Here is a 19622-nt window from a genome sequence, read left to right on the forward strand (position 1 = left end):
TGCCCGCCTCCTCCAGACCCGGGGCCAGGAGCCAGTCCTCCTGGAGCTTCAGTTAAAGCAGCAGTTTCCAGCTGGCAGCCAGCCTGGGCCCGGCAAGGTTTTCATCTGGGAGGGTGGCTGCTGTTCCCGCAGAAAAGCCCACGACGAGCTCAAGGGGTGCTCCCAGTCTCGCTTCAGAGGGAGGGAGCCCCGCTCAGACACCAACTCGCTGGTCCTCACGACTCTGTACCCGGACACAGAGGCACAGGGGCACCTGTTGTCAGTCCAGCTTCCCTGACTTTGGGAACTCTCTCGCCCTTCCTTGTCCCTCCAGCGAGGCTGTCAATCCAGGAACCATGACTTCCCTACCACAGAGTGGGCACAAGACCCCGATAGGCAGGGCAGAGTGCCCTGTACCCCTGCATGCAGTGACTGGGCCAAGGCTGGGGGCAGGACCGAAGCAGGACCCAGTGTCCCTGTGCTAAGATGTGGCTATTGAGGCTCAGAGAGGTTAAGTGACCTGCCTTAAGGCACACAGCTGAACTAGAACCAGGGAGTCCCCCACGGCTGTGGCACCCACAGGGGAAGGGCAGGAGGCTGAACCCTGGGGCCACGAGCAGGGAGGGAGGCTTGGTGGTGTTCTGACCCTGACCTGAGAAGGACCCTGGGGGTGGGAGATGGGGGGGTGGCAGTGGGACCTCCAAACAAAGCCAGAACCTTCAGTCAGAGACGGAGGCGGCTGTGCAGCTCCTGACCTGCCGCCAGAGGCTCTGGCCCCCGGGCTGCACTGGGATTGCTGGAGAGGAGTGAGGGCCTGAGGCCTGCTGGGTCCCTGGCCAGGACCACATGCCCGCACAGAGGGAAGAGCCCATGGAGGGGGGCACAGCAGAAGACAGCGAGGCCACCCTGCCCTGCCCATGCGAGGAGAAGGGCTCCAAGAGCAGCAGCGTGGCGGCCGCAGCAGGGCGCTGGGCCAGGCCCAGGATGTCCCAGCCGGGTGGGGGTGGGCTGTGGTGGGCCTGGGAGCGTGTGGGGAAGACAGGGTGTGTGTGTGCATCTGTGTGTGTGTGTATATGTGTGTGCATATGTGCGAGTCTGTATATGTGTGAGTGTGTGTAGTGTGTGCAGTGTGCAAGTGTGTAGCATGTATATGTGTGCATGTGTGAGTGTATGTGTACACATGTACGTGTGAGTGTGTGCATCCGTGTGTGTATATATGTGTGTGCATATGCACAGCTTGTGTGTGTGCGAGTGTGTGTATACATGTATATGTGTGTGAGTGTATGTGTGCCTATGTGCGAGTGTGTATGTATGCATCCATGTGTGCATGTGTGTGAGTGTGTGTGTACATGTGCATATGAGTGTGAGTTGCATGTGATGTGAGTGTGTGTGGACGTGTGTCCTCTCGGGACTGGGACTTGTGCAGGTGGCAAAGATGGAGGCGCTGACAGGGCGGGGCTGTGGGGGAGCTCCTCCAGAAGTAATGATGGGCGGGCAGCGGGGGGGAAACTGAGGCAGGCTTCAGGCAAACGCCAGTGTTAGGGTCTTGCTGATGCTGACACAGAGGGGCAGGTGAGGAAAGGGAGGAGAGGGGAGCCAGTCAGCAGAGAGAGGAGTCTAGCCCTGGCGGGCACTGTGGGGAGCTCTAGAGATAAAAGGCCCTCCAGGGTGGCGACAGGTTGGGTGGAAATGGTCGGTCCTTCTGTCCCAGCCTGGACCGTCCTTGAACGTGGGCTGCCCTTGGAAGGGCGTGGCCTTGGGTGCAGTGCCCTCTGCAGCTGAGGCCTCCCCTGGGGAGTGAAGGCCATCTGCCCCTGCCCTGATGGGGAGTCTGGGAGGTGCAGCTCCATCCCACCCTATGGGGTTGCTTCCCAAGGTGTAGTTCTTGAAACCCCACCCTCTGGCCATGTCAGAACATCCACATATGCCCCCAGTCCCCTCCCAAGGGCCTGTCTTCCTCCCAGGGAGTGTCCCAAGTGCCCGCGGGTGTCGAGCGGGGGCAGTGCCCAGCATAGCTGAGGCCTGTCTTGGGGCTCTGACTGTGACAAACAAGGTTGCCATTATATGCAGCAAAATGAAACCTGACTGAAGCAGATTTTGGTGCCCAGAAGCAGGACACCCTAAGGAACAAAACCAAAAATGTGGACTTGTCTGAATGGAAAAGGGAGGCGGGGGGATGTTTGGGCAGACTCCTTGCAGGTTGGAGAGCTGTGCCCCATGTTATGCGGTGGTGAAATATTTTATCAAACTGTCCTGTGCTGGCCTTCAGAACAGGACCACGTGCTGCCTGGGGTTGTATTGTGAAGAAAAGGCTCAGAATATTGGCATGCACTGGCTCCTTGGGGCTTTCAGGAAACTCCTACAGAGAGATGTGAACTGAGACTAGAGCCAGCCAGTCTCCAAGGAGAGACGGAGGAGAGCAAGGCTGTGCGGGAGAGGCCGTGCTGGCGGTCCGTGCTGACCACGCGCCCTACAGCTCGGGGCCTTCCAGAGCTGGACGAGTTGATGCTTTTCTACCCGACACTGAAACTGCTGTGCGCAGCCGTCGGGGGAGCGGGGGGGCCGGGAGTGTGGGAGGAAATGGGTCTGACGCCCCAGCCCTTTGCCAGATCTCTTGAGAGGACCCCCCAGTGACAATCCAGTTGAGGGTGGTGTTTCCCTCTGGAACTTGGTGTCCTCAATAACCTCAAGACAGATGGGGCAATGGGCAGAGCACAGGTGGGAGACCCTCAGGTCTGCAGGCTTTGAGCCTAAGCTTAGACAAGAATGTCGACTGAGGACACGTGCACATGGGATGGACGGGGAGCTTTCTAGATTTTTGAGGGAATTAGATGGCTAAGGAAGCCCTGGACCTGTCCGTTCACCCCTAAGGCCATCCCCAGGCTCCTCGAGTCGCACGAGCGGGAGGTGGGCCAGGAAGGGGCTGGCCCCAGGCATGAACAGTATGCTTTCCAATGCCCGACTCAGAGGTGCCGTGGACACTCAGGGACCAGCAGACTCCCCTCCCCATGGAGAACTGGACCAGGGCTGTGGAGGACGCTGGACAATGGGACGTCTCCCGGGGCAAATGGGGGTGGCCAGATTGCTAACCAAGGAAGTATTCCTGCTCAGGCTTGGCAGGTGCCATGGGCCGTGTGGGCTTCCTGTTCTGCCGTGTTCCAGCTGGGCTGGTGTTGTGATGGTCACGTCCCACACGCTCTGGTTAGACTGAGTGTCTTGTGGCGCAGCTTCCCTCGCAAGCCCGTGCTCTGCCCTGCCTTTGTTCCTTTTCCGTGGTTACTCCATCTGCCTGGAATGTCTTCTGACTCTCCTCTCGTCCTTATCCTTCACGGCTCAGTCCACATGCCACCACCTCCCAGAAGCCTTCTCTAACTCCTCAGGGCTTCCTCGGAGCTCTGGGTCCACCTCCAACCAAGTAATTATTGTACTATGTTGTTGTTATGTATCAGTCAGCTATTGCTGCAATAATGCTGTGTAACAAATTACCCCCCAAATTTGGTGGCTTATTACAGGAAGCACTGATTTTCTCACTCAGGGGTCTTCAGGGTGGCTGCAGCAAGTCTGGCGAAGGCTTTGGGTCAGCAGGGTTTGGTTCCTGGCCTTGGGTTGGTTTCAGATCTCCACATGTCTCATTCCGGTGGCCAGGCTCCTGGTGGATCACCAGAGCACAAGAGGCTGAGATCACAGTGCAGGTGCACTTAGGGCCTCTGCTTGCACCATGTCCTCTGACACACCATCGTGTGGGGCAGAGGAGCGTCCTCCACACACGCTGTCCATGTTGTCTCCTCCACTGGGCTGTGAGCTTCCCATGGCCTATGTCTGTGTCTTGCATGGCCCCAGCACCAGGGAAGAGGGGGTGCTCAGATCGTTGAAGAAGTGGACCCGCCCCCGGGGCCGCCTGCCCCCGCCCCACCCCGCTGCCGCAGGCATGCATTTAATTAGTGCCGTCTCTTCCCGGTGTCTTGGTTGCTGCTTGTCCCCCTGCACTAACTGCCCTTCCAATCCATCTGGAAAGTGAATTCCCTCTCCAATGGGGAAGGAGACCCTGCGCTGGTGGCGCCGTGCACCTAGCAGGTGCACCATCAAGGGTGGCCAGCGGAAAGCCAGCCTGGGAGGTAAGACGCCGTCTAGCAGCAGTGCGGCGCGCATGCGCCTGGAGGGCACTCAGCGGGCGTCCCTTCCCTTCCCTCTGTTTGGTGCCCTCCCGCCCCCCCCGCCCCCCCGCCCGAACCCCTCATAGGCCTCCTGTCTTCCTCTTCCTTCTCTGCCCCCGCCTGTCGGGTGGACGCCGCCTGCCTTTTTTTGAGCGCATTGTGCCTCCTGAATGCCAAGAGGCTTGGGGAACGAGGTTGCCAAAAATGCAGCCTTGAAACCGGAGATGTTTTTTCAAGAGGAAGAGAATTTTAAAATCCCGGAGTAGGAGTTTTGTTCCAAGGAGAAAGTGAATACCAGATCTTCCTGTGGGACTCTGCTTCTCTCCAGCTCCCCGTTTTGAAATGAGTTTAAAAGGGAAATTCGTAGGGGCCTTAACCGGACGCGTTTTGACCTGCAGCTTTTGCCCTCTTGGCTGCTCTCCTCTGTGCCTTAGCTCATACTTTTCCCTTTCTGGAAAAGGCCTTTCCCTGCTCCACTGCCCCCCAACTCAGCCTTCAGTGCTCAGTGCAAATGCCTCCTCCTCCATGAAGCCTGCCTGGTGTCTTCAGCCTCCCCCTGTACTCTGTGCTCATGCAGTGAGGGGTAGGTGAATGAACCTGGACTCAGAATCAGATAACCCTGGGTTCAAATGCAGGCCCTGCCAGCTGTGGGAGCTGGAACCGGTCCCCCAGCACCCCTGGGCCTGTTTCCCACCTGCACAATGCGGGTGGTAAGGGCAGCACTTAGCTTAGGGGTGACAGGGAGAGTCAAAGAGCATCTCTCCCCAGAGAGCCAGGCCCCCATAGGTGGTGGGAACCATTGCTCCCCCGTCACTGTCCCTGGGCTTCTATAGAAGCCTCTAAACTTGCATGCCCTGTGCAACCTGCTCAGGCCGAGAGGACTCTTGCAGTGTGCTCACCTCGGGGTCCTGGCTGGCTCCCTGCATCGCAGCCACCAGCACAGGCAGGGCAGTTTCTGGCCTCTGCCACATGGCCGGGGTCTAAGATCCGCCCGTGGTTCCCGGAGACCCTGGCAAAGTCCGACCTTTCTCTCTTTCTGAGCCCTCAGAGCTGTAGGACTTTTCAGCTTACTTCGTTACACACAGACAGGGATGGTCATCCGGTAAAGGCTTTATTTAAATTAATGTAGCCTAAAAAGATGGAACGTCACTTATCAGCCTCAGCAGCTGTGAGACAAGACAGCCTGAAAGCTAGTGACCTGGTCACTGGGTTTCCAGAATTACAGAAACATTTTGCTGATCAGTGTAGAGATTTCTTCCTTCCTAGAGGAGCAGACAATTTTGGCAAGGTCAGACCCGGGGTGCCACTCTCTTCTAACGCGTGGGGAGGCAGCAGGCTGAAGGGGGAAGCAGCAGGATAAGGTTGAAAAAGCCTGGTCTGGTATCTGTCTGAATTCCTGCTGTGCCCCTGACCAGCTGGGGGCCCATTCATGCCCCAGGCCGCTCATCTGGGAAAAGAGAATAATCTCTCCTTCAGAGGGGGCTGTGTGGATCAGCCGAGATGGTGTGGGGACCTGACCGGCCCACAGTGGGAGCTCAGAGGGTGCCAGAGCCCTCCTAGGCCCCTAAAATGTAAATTTCAGTAGGTGATTGTCTTGGTCAAAATCTCGTGACTTTAAGAATAATGTCAGGGGCCGGCCAGGTGGCACAGCGGTTAAGTTCGCACATTTCACTTTGGCGGCCCAGGGTTCTCCGGTTCAGATCCCGGGTGTGGACATGGCACCACTCGGCACACCATGCTGTGGCAGGTGTCCCACATATAAAGCAGAGGAAGATGGGCACGGATGTTAGCTCAGGGCCAGTCTTCCTCAGCAAAAAGAGGAGGGTTGGCAGCAGATGGTAGCTCAGGGCTAATCTTCCTAAAAAAAAAAAAAACAACAGTCAACTCACAACTCAGAACCACCGCACGAGAGCTTTCCTGGCGATAGCCTTGGTGCTTCTCTGTGCGGCAGAAACCTTCACGCCGTGCTTGCCGTTCCTCACGTAGAAGATGGAAAAGATGTGTACTCAGGGTCAAGAATAATCAGGATTGGTTTTAAAAAAACAAAGAAGAATGTCAACATTCTTGTCCTTGGCCTTCAAGTCCCTCCAGGGTCTGACGCCTGCTGTGTTCTTGCTGTGCCCTTTGGGGTCCCCACTCAAGAGGGCGTGGGTGACTCTTGGAGTTCTAGCCTACGCTCCACCTCCTCTCGAATCTCCGTCTCCAGACACACTCCCTGGTCCCTGTCTTGGCACCTCTGCTCGTTGGCAGACGGGCCCGAGTTCAGACTCTCCTCTGCATCATCAGGGTTATAAGAGGTGAGGAACAGAATCCACTCCGGCTGATTTAAGCAGAAGAAGAATTTGCTAAACAGGAGAGTGAGTCACATGGAATGGCTGGAGAATGAGTCTGGGAGGCAGTCGGAGCACATTTGGCTGAAAGTAACAGCAAACCCAGCTCAGAATGACTGAAACAAGGAGGAAATTCACAGCTCCCTGGAACAGGCTGAAGCCCAAAGGCAGGGCAGCCCCAGGGGCGTTAATTCAAGGGCTCCGTGATGGGCGCCTAGGACCCAGGTTTTCCACCTCTCTGCTCTGCTGGAGCATCATGTCCACACACAGAGGAGAGCCTGTCTCTCCCTGTGAGTCAGGATTAGAATCAGGATTAGGGTTAGGGTTAGGATCAGTCATTACTGGGATTAAGGGAATTTCCCAGTATCCCCTGGGCAGCCCTCTCCTCACTCTCATTGGCCAGATGGACATCACATGCCTACACATCAACCAATCATTGGCAGGGATATGGACTGATCAGATGGCTTGTCTGTAGCAGGTGGGATGGCAGATTGGTGCCACCCCTTTGGAAACAGGATGGCATGACCTCCTACAGGTGGGCATTCACGTGCCTGATGACAGAGCAGTTCCGTTGGCACAGCAAGAGCCACGTGGCACAGTGTTCAGAGCAGCTCTTGGCTTGCTCGCAGAGCCTGGAAACCACCCCAGTGCCTATTAGCCAGAGAGGAGAAGAGTCAACCATGGGATATTCACCCTGTGGAATGCTATGCAGCAGGCAAAAGGAAGCGCTCAGCTCTGCTCAACTGAATGGATCATCTTAACGAGATGGGGTAAGAGAGAAGGCAGGTCTAGAAGATTATGGAGTAAATAAGCGTGTATACTTCCTACAGATCTGAAAACAAGTGAAGGACGTGCCTTTTGGTAATGCGTGTGGATGGCAAGTCTACCTATGCAGGAAATCGAGGGAGCGACGCAGCTGGATCCAGACCGGGTTACCCTGGGGTGAGGGGGGCGCTGGTCTTTCATTTTATGTTTGTAAAATGGAGCTACCCGTCCTGGCCATGGGGTTGTGAGGATGCAGTGAGGAAGGAGGGTGAGGGACGTGGGGCGGAGCTGGCGACTGCAGTGTCCCCTCTGTCCCTCCGTTCTGGGTTGGGCCAGACTCTCAGAGCTCCCCTTCCTGACACTCCACTGTCTGTGATCCCCACCCCTTTGAGGAGTCGTGATGCCTCCTCGCTCTCTCCTCCGTGTCAGCTCTCAGAGGCCTTCCGGCTGGGCCTCCATCCATCCGCCCTGCCTCTCCCACAGGGCTCCCTCCAGCCACACAGGACCCATCTGCCTGGAGGGGCCTCCCTCCCTCCAGTTGACAACCCCCTACTCATCCTCAAGGCCCAGCTCAAAGACCTTGTTCTCTGTGACGTCATCAGTGACTGCGCAGAGGCCTGAAGGGGGTTGGAGCAAAGCCTGGAGTGCTGGTGGGAGTGGATTCCTGGTAGAGGGGACAGCAGGTACAAAGGCTCTGATGCAGGGTGTGCCAGCAGTGTTTCTGGAACAGCAAGGAGGCCAGTGTGGCCAGAGCAGAGGGGCCGAGGGGGAGGGCGGGGGAGGGGCTCACGGGATGAGGTCTGAGTGGCGCAGGTCAAGGCCTCTTGTAAGGAGGCGGCTTGGGCTCTGCCTGCAATGTGGGGAGGCTCTGACCTTGGGTTCTAAGGGACCCCTTTGGCTGCTGACTCGAGAACAGGCTGTCAGTGGCAGTTAGGAGGCCAGGATGAGGTCAAGCCCCAGGTCTGTCAATCATGGCCCCAGGCCCTCTCCAGTGTCATCTCTTGCCTCGTCCCTGCTTGTCCCTCAGTGTCTCCACACGCGTCTCCCGCTGCACCCCAGTGAGGCCCACCCAGTGGGACGTCTCCCCTTCCTTCCTCATCTATTGACCTGGTGAACTTCAGCCTTCGAGACCCGAGCTGTGCCCCTTCCCCAGTGAAGCCTCTCTGGGCTCCTTTGCCTCTCAATGGCATGCTCACCACTCCCTCCTCTCGGTGTTCCAGAACCTTCCATGTCCCCCCACCGCTGTGTGGACCATGATTGAACACTTCCCACGCCAGGTCCCATTTGACCCTGAAACAGTCACACAAGGTAGGTGCCAACACTGTCCCTGTTTTACATATGGGAGAACCGAGGCTCAGAGAGAGGGTCAGGCCACCTGCCGAGGAGCCACAGCCCACGGGGGCCAGGGCCCCAGTCCACCAGTGGACTGCATCCCTGCCCTCCACCCACCAGATGCCAGTAGCACTCCCACCACCAGGGTTATGAAAACCAAAACTGTCTCCAGGGGCCGGCCTGTTGGCACAGCGGTTAAGTTCACATGTTCCACTTCAGCGGCCTGGGGTTCAGCAATTGGTATCTTGGGCGTGGACCTAGCACCACTCATCAAGCCATGCTGTGGCAGGCGTCCCACAAATAAACTAGAAGAAGATGGGCGCGGATGTTAGCTCAGGGCCAGTCTTCCTCAGCAAAAAGAGGAGGATTGACAGCAATTAGCTCAGGGCTAATCTTCCTCAAAAAAAACCAAAACAACAAAACCTGTCTCCAGAAATGGCCAGGTGTCCTCTGGGGAACAAGACAGCCCCTCGCTGAGGACCGGTGTCCAGGAACATCAGCTCCGCGGAGGCAGGGAGACTGGTCCGTTTTGTTCACTGTGGTGTCCACCCCTGCCCCCGCCACCCTCAGACAGGGCCTGGAATGCAGGAGGCGCTAAATAAATACTTGCTGTGTGAATTGGATGCTTCCTAGATGAGATGCAGGCACGTGCCAGGTCCCTGCGGCAGGTCACGTTGTTCCCATCTCGCAGGTGAGGAAAACGAGGCTCGGGGAGGGGAGCGACTCCCAGAGGCATGAGTGGATGGAAGGCGCCGGGGGCCGGCCACGCCGTGCGGCCGCAGTGTTGTGGGTGTCCCAGTGCCGGCTGAGGCGGCAGTCAGCCATGCCAGGCGGGGGGTGGGCCACGGGATCAGGCGAAGTCATGAAGAGTGGACGAGTGAGTCTTATCTTGGTTCCCTAGCAGACAAATGGTGGCAGATGGCAAAGTTCAGCAAAGTTAATGGGAAGAAGCCGCATCCAAATATTATTCAGCCGCGAGAAAGGACATCCTGTCATTTGTGACGACAGGGACGGACCTTGAGGGCATTGCGCTGAGTGAGATAAGCCAGACTGAGAGAGACAAATGCCGCATGATGTCACTTACATGTGAAATCTAAAAGAGTCACTCACAGGAGCAAAGAGTAGAAAGCTGGGTGCGGGGGGCTGGGGGCGGGGAAACAGGGACAGGTGGGTCAAAGGGTACGGGCTCCAGCCGTAGGGTGAGTAAGTTCTGAGGGGCGATGCAGAGCACGGGGACGATGGTTGATAACTCTGTACTGTTCAACTGAAATCTGCCGAGACAGAACTTAAACGTTCTCACAAAAACAGATAAATATGTGAGACGGTGGATCTGCTAATTAACCAGGTGGGGGGAATCCTTTCATGATGCACGCGTGTATCAGGTCATCACGACGTGCACTTTAAGTATCCTAGTGTTGTCAATTACACCTGAATCAAGCTGGAAAAAATCCACCCCACATCAAACTGGAGAATTTTGTGGGGAGGGCTGGTGTGGAAACCAGGGGGGCGGGGTGGCCTGGCCTGCAGAGGCAGGGCCCAGGCGACATCGCTGGCCTGTCTTGCTACAAACCCTCGCACCCGGTCTGGGTGCACTGAGCTGTGCTGCACCACAGACCAGGCGGGCTGCCGCGGGGACCGGGCGTTGATTGACGGCCCAGGAGACAGGCTGCAGTCAATCTGAATCGGCTCAGGGCCTGATTTGAGATCCAGATCCTGGCTAAACAGAAAATTAATATGAATTTCCTATTTTGCTATTCTCGCAGACCCATCGGGGTCTCTCCCAGCAGGGCGGGGGCTGCAGGCTTCTGGGGAGGATGCCCACCTGTCGGTGCCCCGCCCCCGCAGCCTTGGGCCAGGACTGAGGGCGCCCAGGGAAACGCCTCCTCCCTTTGGATATGTCACCTGCAGGGAAACAACAGAATAGGCCGCCTAAGCGACTGGTGCCAGCCTCCCCCAGCGAAGGGAAGATGGGGACTTCCAAAAACAGGGCATCCTGAGTCACCCCTCCGATATCGCTGCATTTCCAAGCATCCGAAGGCTGCCTTTGAACCTTTGAGGGGAGCACAGGCAGAGCAGGAGGTGCAGGGGGACCCCAGGGGCCACCCGACCTGTGATGAAGGCGTGGGAAGCGCCTGTCGGAGGAGGCTCGGGGACCTGCTCATCTCAGGGTCGCCCATCTGCTGCCATCACCGCAGAACCCAGAGTGTGGCGCCGGGTCTCCACCTCCATCCTCATCCTCCAACTCTTCGTCACTCAGCCCCACGCAGAATGACCGGGCCACTCCTGCTCTCCGTAGCCTTCAGTGGCTCCCTGTTGCCACCGTTCACTGTTGTGAAGCTCTAAGGCATGGGCTTCAGGCGTCGGATCCTGGCTCAGTGGATGTCTTAGCTGAGAGCCCTGGACGAGTTTCTTAGCCTCTTTGTGCCTTGGTTTCCTCCGTAAACCGCGTAACTGCTGGCCAGCCAGGCGCAGTGCTGGGGCTCCGGCGGGGTTGCTGACAGCTGCTGCGGGGAGAGCGGTGGCTGGCCCGCCATCTGTTGCTGCCTTGTCTCTGGGGTGGCACCTCCTTCCGGCTCCAGCACTTTATTTATGGCCGACCAGAGGGCCTTGCTAAATCCTTTCTGGACTTGGCTCCATCTGTCAGCCTCTCCTGACTGCGCTGATCACGGCCTCATCGCTCTCCTGTCCTCCCGCCGCCCCGCCTGCCTTTTCCAGCCTTTCCGGGGAGGGCGGGGCGCACGACGGGAAGGGAAGTCATTTTTATTAATGGTTGTGATGACAGTGACTTCTTCAGCACTCACTGCACATCTTTTATGCATCATCCGTTTCACCCCCCAACAGTTCTACAAGGAGGGCACAAGGGCACCCATCCCCATTTACAGTGCAGGAACAGAGAGGCTGAGAGGGCCACCTGATGTCACACAGCGGGGAGTCAGCGGAGGGCTGGGATGTGAACCCAGGCAGCCTGGCTCTGGAGTCTGTGTTCCTCAGCCTCCACCTTGCTGCTTGGCCACTGTGTTATTACCAGATAGGGGACAAGGCAAGGTCACAGGAAGGCAAAGTCCTCTGCCCAGTCAGTCAGTCATTCAACAAGTGTTTCCCAGACCCTAAGCACTGGGGGCACAGAGATGCTAACTGTCAATAACGTTTTCTGGGCACCCATTCAGTTAATCTTCTCAAGTAAAATGCATACAAGTCAGGTGCTATTATTAACCCTGTTTTACAAATAAGGAACAGGCACAGGGGCGTTAAGCGACTGCGTAAGGTCACACAGCGCATAAGTGGGTAAAACAAGGTTTGTTTGGGCCCAGCTGTCCCGGCCTTAGAGATGCTCAGAGCCTAGTTGGGGAGATGAAAGGAGTCTGGCTGTCACCACACAGTGCTGGAGGATCCCGAGGGAGCCCTGGGGAATCGGAACCTGGGCAGGAGGCTGACAGGCAGACGTGTGGGGAGCGGCCCTCCCTGGAGGTGGGGTGGGGAGCTCTGTGTGCAGAGGCCTGAGGGTGCCCAGTCTCCACCAGCCCCCCACTCACCCGGCAGACATGCCCCACTGCTGCTGTGCTGGCCTCTGGGGACACGGTGTGAACGGGCTTGGCTGTTGCCCCGGGGGGGCACTGAGTCCTCCATCCCGGGGGCCACCTGGTTCCCGGGTGGGGTGGGCCAGGAGCCAGGACCCTTGCTCCTGGGGACACGAATGCCTTGACGGTGGAGCCTGGGACTGAGGTCAAGAGGTGGCCGAGGCTGCGATGGTCTCAGCCCGGCACCTCCTCCAGGCCAGGGGCTTTCCCATGATTTCATTTCTGCTGCTCCAGCCTCCAAGGATTCACTGCCTCTATTACCTCGTCTGATAGGATTTAGATTTCCCGTTGGAGGCCTTGTTTCATGGATCCATTTAAAAGTCGTCCTTAAAAGATTTCTACATTCGCCTCCCCTCATTATCATCTATACATTTCCAGGGCTCTGGGCTGAAGAAAAAGGCCGGGAAGAGGAGTTCACAACTGGGGGGAAGTGTTTATGGAGGGGCACAGTGAGGGGGTCTGTGGATGTGGAGGGACAGAGTTTTTGGGACTTCTGCCTCCCATGTGCTGTGTGACTCTGGGCACATAACTTAACCTCTCTGTGTATCAGGGCTCAGGGTTGGAGAAACCTATGGGTGTGGGGAAGACTGTTGGCCCCACTATACAAAAACGTCCAACTCCTCTGTGCCTGAGAAGCTGTTAGTTTTTATCCATTGGGATCACATTAGTGGAACCTCTCCATCTGTCCTGTCCTCTGTCACCACTGACCCTGCTCCCTAGCTCAGCCCCTTGGTACAGGACAGTGCTTTGCTGGTTGTCGCACACATTCCCCTGGGAACACAGGACGCTGGGCCCACGACGACAGCTTCAGGGGCACAAGGGAACTTTTTGGGGTGGTGGAAATGCGCTCTATCCTGAAGGTGGTGGTGGCTACGTGGCTGTAGGCTTTTATTAAGACTTAGAAGTGTACCCTGCAAAGGGCGAGTTTCACTGAACACACGTTAGACCTCAACTAAAAATATGCAGCCACAAAAGTCTTGCACATATTTATTAGGTTTACTTGTGGATAGTTAATATTTCTGTTGGTATTATATGTGGCATCTTTTTAAAATTATCCTTTCTGTTTGTTGCTGATGTACAGAAATGTGATTGATTTTACTACACAGAGCTTAAGTCCAAAAACCGTTCTGAATTCTCCTAGTACTTCTAATGATTTGATTGTAGATCTCTTTGGGGTTTTCTATGTAGATATGTGGTTTGTGAACGAGACACTTTAGTACCCTCTTACACTTTTATTTCTTTTTCTTGCCTTATTGCACTAGCTGGGATCTCTAGGGCGGTGTTAGACAGAAGCGGAGCGAATGCCTTCTTGTCTTGACCCCTGTTGGAGGGGATGCTTCTGAAGGTTTCATCCAGGAGGTGTTACATTTGTTGTCGGCTTTCGGTAGATATACTTTTTGAAGTTAAGAAAAATGTCTTTCCATTCCTTGTTTGCTGAAAGTTTTTGTTCTGTTTCGTTTAACATTGTGGTTGCTGAGTTTTTACCAGAATCTTTTCTTCCTTTAGTCTGAAAATGTGTGAATCACGCTTAGGAATCTCCAATGTCATGTCACCCTTGCATTCCCAGGATAAACCCATCTTGGTCCTGATGTATTTACATTTCACTTGTACGTTTACTTTATGTATATGGCTGGATGCTGCTTGCTAATATTTTGTTCAGGACTTTTCCATCTTTTTTTTCTTCTTTTTTTTGAGGAAGTTTAGCCCTGAGCTAACTACTGCCAGTCCTCCTCTTTTTGCTAAGGAAGACTGGCCCTGAGCTAACATCCATGCCCATCTTCCTCTACCTATTCTGAGACACCTGCCACAGCATGGCGTGCCAAGTGGTGCCATGTCTGCACCCAGGATCCAAACCATTGAACCCTGGGCCGCCGAGAAGCAGAACATGTGCACTTAACCACTGCGACACCAGGCTGGCCCAGGACTTTTCCGTCTTTGTGAGTGAGGTAAGCTATAATTTCTCATGCAGTCTGTCTCTGGTTTCGGCATCAGTGCTACACCAGTCTCACAGGATGCAAGAGTTTGGATAAAATTAGAAAGATCCAGGCTTGGAGCTTTCTTTAGGAGGAAGTGTTGACTCACATGTCTTATTTTAAACTGTGGGGCTCTTCAAGTTTTTAATTTCTTCCTCAGTAACTTCAATTATTATAGTTATTTTTAAGAATTTGTCTCATTTCAAAATGTATCGTCACTAACGTGATAATAACGTCTCATCATGTTATTTTATCAGCATTTTAATCTGTAATATATCTATAGTCATACTCGTTCTTTATTCCAAATACTGTCAATTTATGAATCCTTTTTTCCTTGATCATTCCTGCAGAGATTAGTACACACATTTCATTAGCCGTCCCAGTGAACAAACTTTGGCTTTGTTGAATGTTTCTATGGTTTCTTTGTTTTCTGTTTCATTCATTTATCCTCTTCTTTCTACTTTCTTTGGGTTTATTTAGTTGTTATTTTTATATCTTAAGTGATGCAGGGGTGCAGGTGACGCAGGTGGTGCAGGGGGTGCAGGTGGTGCAGGTGACGCAGGTGACGCAGGTGACGCAGGGGGTGCAGAGGGGTGCAGGGGGTGCAGAGGGTGCAGGGGGTGCAGGTGGTGCAGGGGGTGCAGGGGGTGCAGGGGTGAAGGTGATGCAGGTGGTGCAGGTGACGCAGGGGGTGCAGGGGGTGCAGGTGGTGCAGAGGGTGCAGGGGGTGCCGGGGGTGCAGGGGGTGAAGGTGATGCAGGTGGCGCAGGTGACGCAGGGGGTGCAGGGGTTGCAGGGGGTGCAGGTGGTGCAGAGGGTGCAGGGGGTGCAAGGGGTGAAGGTGATGCAGGTGGTGCAGGTGGTGCAGGTGGCGAAGGTGATGCAGGTGGCGCAGGTGGCGCAGGTGATGCAGGTGGCGCAGGTGGTGCAGGTGGTGCAGGTCCTGCCGGGGCCTTTCAGAGGCCTCGATGGCGGTGTATTTGTTTTGTTTTGTGTCTTGTCTGGATCAGCGCAACACTGGGCAGGAGCAAGTTCCGGAATTATGCTGTACATCGTTTGTGTACCTTTTAAAAACACAAAACAACTCTCTGTTTTCTTCATGGACACGAAACTAGTGAAAGTGAAAACGCCGGATGGTTATGTGCCAGCGTCCCCGTGGTTGTCGCTCCGGGAGAGGCAGGGAGGACAGGCCCTGGCAGGAGTGTGAAGGAGGCCAGGTGTGCCGGGGTTTATTTCTTATAGTAAAACGATCTCAAGCAATGACTGCAAGGAACTACGAGAACTTAAGAACTGTAGGCACTTTCTTCAAGGAGGAAAAGCGATCGTTTGTTAATTCTGAAAGGCGCCTTCCCAGCTGTGCGCTGTCCTGCTCTGCCTGTGATGGAAAATTCACACAACTTTGTGGGAGCTGCACAAACGGGAAATGAAGAAGAGATCAGGACCAGGGCCGAGAGTCGCCCCTGAAACGCACACGGCAGGTCCCGAGAAGCTGGACGGGCGGCCGCGCCCCGGCTTTTAGGAGGCCGAATTAAGACGAGCTTTTGGAAGGAATTTGTCACTCTTCCTCGAGAACCTTCCTATTTGGCTTAGGAATTCCACTTTGGGGAATTAACGGAGGAAAAAAAATTCGGACAAGGAAATAAACAGGCGAGAAGATGTTTATCAAAATCGTTTGCAACAGTAAAAACTGGAAAACTATGGAGTATAATAAATGTTATCATACATTTACATGCTAGAAGATTAGGTATTGTTTTAACAAAAATGGTGGTAATGAAAAATTTTAATAAGATAGGAAAACACTTCTGCTTACATTTTAAGAGAAAAAAAGCAAAATGCAGAATTATTCAGACCATATGATACATGTGTGGAAAAAACAAATTAAAAACATCCAGAAGGAATAGACCAAAATGTTATCAGAGAAATCTCCAACTGGAAATAGTCTGTATATTTCCCAATATAGGATATTCTAGATCTAATTTAAGACAAGGGAAACCCTGCCACGGGTGGCCTGGTAACGAAACAGCGCGAGGTAGCGCGTAGGCAGCTAGGTGACGTTCTGATCCCACTGGAGCCACGAGATGCCCCTGTTGGTGGGTACTGTTATTGTCCCCATTCACAGATGAGGACACTGAGGCCCACAGGAGGGCGATGGCTCACCCAAGGTCACACCCCTGCTAAGTGGCAGAGCTGGGGCCCAAGCCCAGTGTCAGGGGGAGAGGGCCGTCAGGTGACCTGTCCCCACCCTGGAGCCCCGATTCTCCTGGACCGGCCACTCCCGCTGGTCCCGGGGTCTGCCTGCTGGGGGAGGACTTTCTCCCACTTCCCACAGTCTACCTTGTCCTGATGAGTCTCTTGTCTCAGTCTCCAACCCTCCTGCTCCCGTCTTTGCTGCCCCCGAGGGAGCCCTGGGTCGTCACTGCTGTGGGAGTCCCCTCTGCCTCCCTGTGTGGACACACCTGGCTCCCCCTCCACCCCAACACAGCCCGTGGTCCAGGAGGAAGGTGCCGGCCTTTCCCCACCCTCCCGTCATCCTCCATCCTTTGGCAGTTTGGGACAAGAGAGCCTTGTCTGGCCCCAGTGCTTCTATAGCACAAAGACCTATGCTGTGGCAGCCCTGAGCTCCCCAGGGGCAGGCATGTGGCTCGCTCCACGTTGAGGGGGGATCCTTACTCCCATTTGACAGGTGAAGAAACTGAGGACCCGCCCTTCCCCACGAGGGCTCTCCAGTCCCCAGCCCGTCTCCTCTGCTGGGCAGCCCCCGCTGGTCCTTCAGGGCTCCGCAAGCGGCTCAGAGGTCACTCCCTCCTCACCAGGCAGCCGATCTGCTTTCCCGGCCTCCCAGAATCCGAGGTGCCTCCCTCTCGTCTCGTCACCTGGCTGTGGTCCTGGCGTGCGCCTCCTGCACCTGTCTGTGTCAGCACCCGCCGAGATGGGGCCCAGTGTGGAGGGGGAGCGATGGATGAGGTACCACCTGGGACTCCTTCCCCGACAGCCTTCCCTGCGGGCAGGGACTCCTCCCGGGCTCCTTCTGGCGGACACCGTGACCACAGCGCGTGTCACTGCAGGGCAGGAGCGCAGCCCACGCGCCACTGCGTCCACGTGGAGGGAACGCAGGTGCCGAGGCTCTGAAGGCTTAACCAGGAAAACACAGGACTCCCAGCTCACTTCGAATTTCAGAAAACAAAGAATTACGACTTTCAGTAGAAGGATGTCCCACGTTAGATTTGGGATATAGTTATACTAAAGAATTATTCTTTGCTTGCCTGAAACTCAAATTTACCCAGACATCCTGTGCTTGATTTGGCAGCCCTGCGCCGGCCTCGCTCCCCAGCCCTCCTTCACGCCCCCGGGAGCAGCTGATTCCCAGACGAGCCTGGGAGGAGGGAACAGCCGCAGCCTCTCCTCTCTTCCTCTTGAAAGGTGGCGTGTGGGGCTGGGGCCGAGCGCCCGACAGCCAGTGTCCAAATCCCGGCCGGGCCGCCTGCCGTGACCCCGGGCACCCTCCTTACCCTCTCCACCTCGCTGTACTTAGCTGTTGGAGCTAGGAGCCTAAACCCTGCTTCCAGCTCTCAACTGGGCTGTTTACTGACCTGCGCGTCTGCATCCCACGCCATCATGGGCTCTGTGAGGGCCGGGACTGTGTTCTCTGCCACCACATCCCCAACCAGGGCCAGGCACACAGGGGCCCTTAAGAACATGTGTACACCCACAGGAACCCTGTGACAGTTAATGTTATGTGTCCACTCTGCTGGGCCACAGTGCCCATATATTCAGTCAAACACCGGTCTAGATGTCACTTTGAAGATGTTTTTTGGATGAGAATAACATTTTAGTCAGTGGACTCTGAGTAAAGCAGATGACCCTCCATAATGTGGGTGGTCCTCACTCAAGCAGTTGAAGGCTTTAGCGAAAAAACCTGAGATCTGAGGCCGGCCCGGTGGCACAGTAGTTAAGTTTGCGTGCTCCGCTTCAGTGGCCTGGGGTTCACTGGTTCTGATCCCAGGCATGGACCTATGCGTCGCTTATCAAGCCATACTGTGGCAGGCGTCTCACGTATAAAGTAGAGGAAGGTGGGCAGGGATGTTAGCTCAGGGCCAATTTTCCTCAAAAAAACCCCCAACAAAACCTGAGGTCACCGGAGGAAGAGGGAATTCTGCCAACAGTCAGCCTTTGGACTGGAGCTTCAGCATCAGCTCTTCCCTGGGTCTGCAGCCTGCTGGCTTGCCCTACAGATTTTGGACTTGCCCGCCCCCACGGTTGCACAAGCCAATTCCTTGCCGTAGATCCCCCCTCTCTCTGTGCGCACACATGCACACACACACTTCCTGTTGGCTCTGTTTCTCTGGAGAACCCCGACTGCTACAGGCCTCTTTGAGGGCCGGATCCGAGAACCGCCCATCACCTCTGTTGGGATGTAAGTCCTGCGTCTCCCCTGCATATGCTCGTTCTGGAAGCCCAGGTCCTGGCTTCCCACGCCAGAAGAGCATGTGGGCCATCCTCGTGCTGGACGTGCAGGGTGTGGGCCGCTGGTCTGCCTCCCGGGGACATTTCTCTGCTGCCCGGCAGGAGATCCACCTCAATATTGGAAAGTCTTTTCTTGCTTTCAAACTGCGTGTTCATCTGTCAGCCTTGCACCGGGTCTTACCCTGTGGATCAGCCCCGAGTGGTATTTCTTAGTGCTCGTGTTTCTACGCTCCCCGTCCCTTGGTTCTGACACCCTCTACCCTCTCTGGCTGTCTAGATCTGGTTTTTCTAATCTCCCTTCATAAATCAAAACCCCTGGCTATTAATCATATTTGTCTCTCGGAGGGGGTTTTTTACTGCTTTCATGTGGGTAACGATGCTTATCCCCTTTTCCTAACCCAAATGGAGATTGATTATCTTCCTCGTCTGTGGGGAGATAAGAATCTTTGTGCCGTGCGCTCGGGCGGGGCCGCCCGGGATTGAGGGCTCAGTCAGGAGTCTGGCTGCCAACATCCAGCTCCCAGTGTCCTTGGCCAACCAGTGACCTCGTGTGTCAGGGTCTGAGCTCATCCAGAATTGTGGGAACCCCACATGGGCGTGGCAGTGGACGTGGCATGTCCCCGTCACAGAGGCCCATGTCGTGTCCATGGTCACGGTCTGCTCGTGGCTGCATGCTGCTGCCCTTGGAGGCATTCTGGACCTTTCTGATTCCTGACTATGGAGAAGAAGGCAGCTTCTCCAGGTGGGGGAAGAACCTTGGGACACGGCCAGCATCCATCTGGGGGGGAGGCAGGGCCAGTGTGGGGGGGCTTGGTGTCTGTGCACAGGGACCTCCAAGGGCCACGTTCCACCCTCTATGTGTCACACTCAGCCTGGCTCTCTGCACCCACCGGCACCCCTGGCCCCACCCCTCCCCCCCCACAGCCCGCACTGTGCACTGCCCTGGGCTGCTGTGTAGACCGATTAGTTGACGTCCATGTGTACTCACTGAGGACGCCAGCGCACAGCGGGACACAAGCTTGTTAGAGGAACGGATGGTGAATGGCT

At 55.5% G+C, this 19622-nt stretch overlaps 1 long non-coding RNA gene across 1 annotated transcript; it reads left to right on the forward strand.

The window, feature by feature from the left end:
- Positions 1-7843: 7843 nt before the first annotated feature.
- LOC139082396 (uncharacterized) lies at positions 7844-9178 on the forward strand. The gene is made up of 3 exons (XR_011538350.1): positions 7844-7911; positions 8449-8536; positions 8994-9178. It is a non-coding gene; the product is annotated as an uncharacterized lncRNA (long non-coding RNA).
- The last annotated feature ends 10444 nt before the right edge of the window (positions 9179-19622 follow it).

The sequence above is a fragment of the Equus przewalskii genome, chromosome 3 (assembly GCF_037783145.1).
Source record: "Equus przewalskii isolate Varuska chromosome 3, EquPr2, whole genome shotgun sequence".
NCBI classification, from domain to species: Eukaryota; Metazoa; Chordata; class Mammalia; order Perissodactyla; family Equidae; genus Equus; species Equus przewalskii.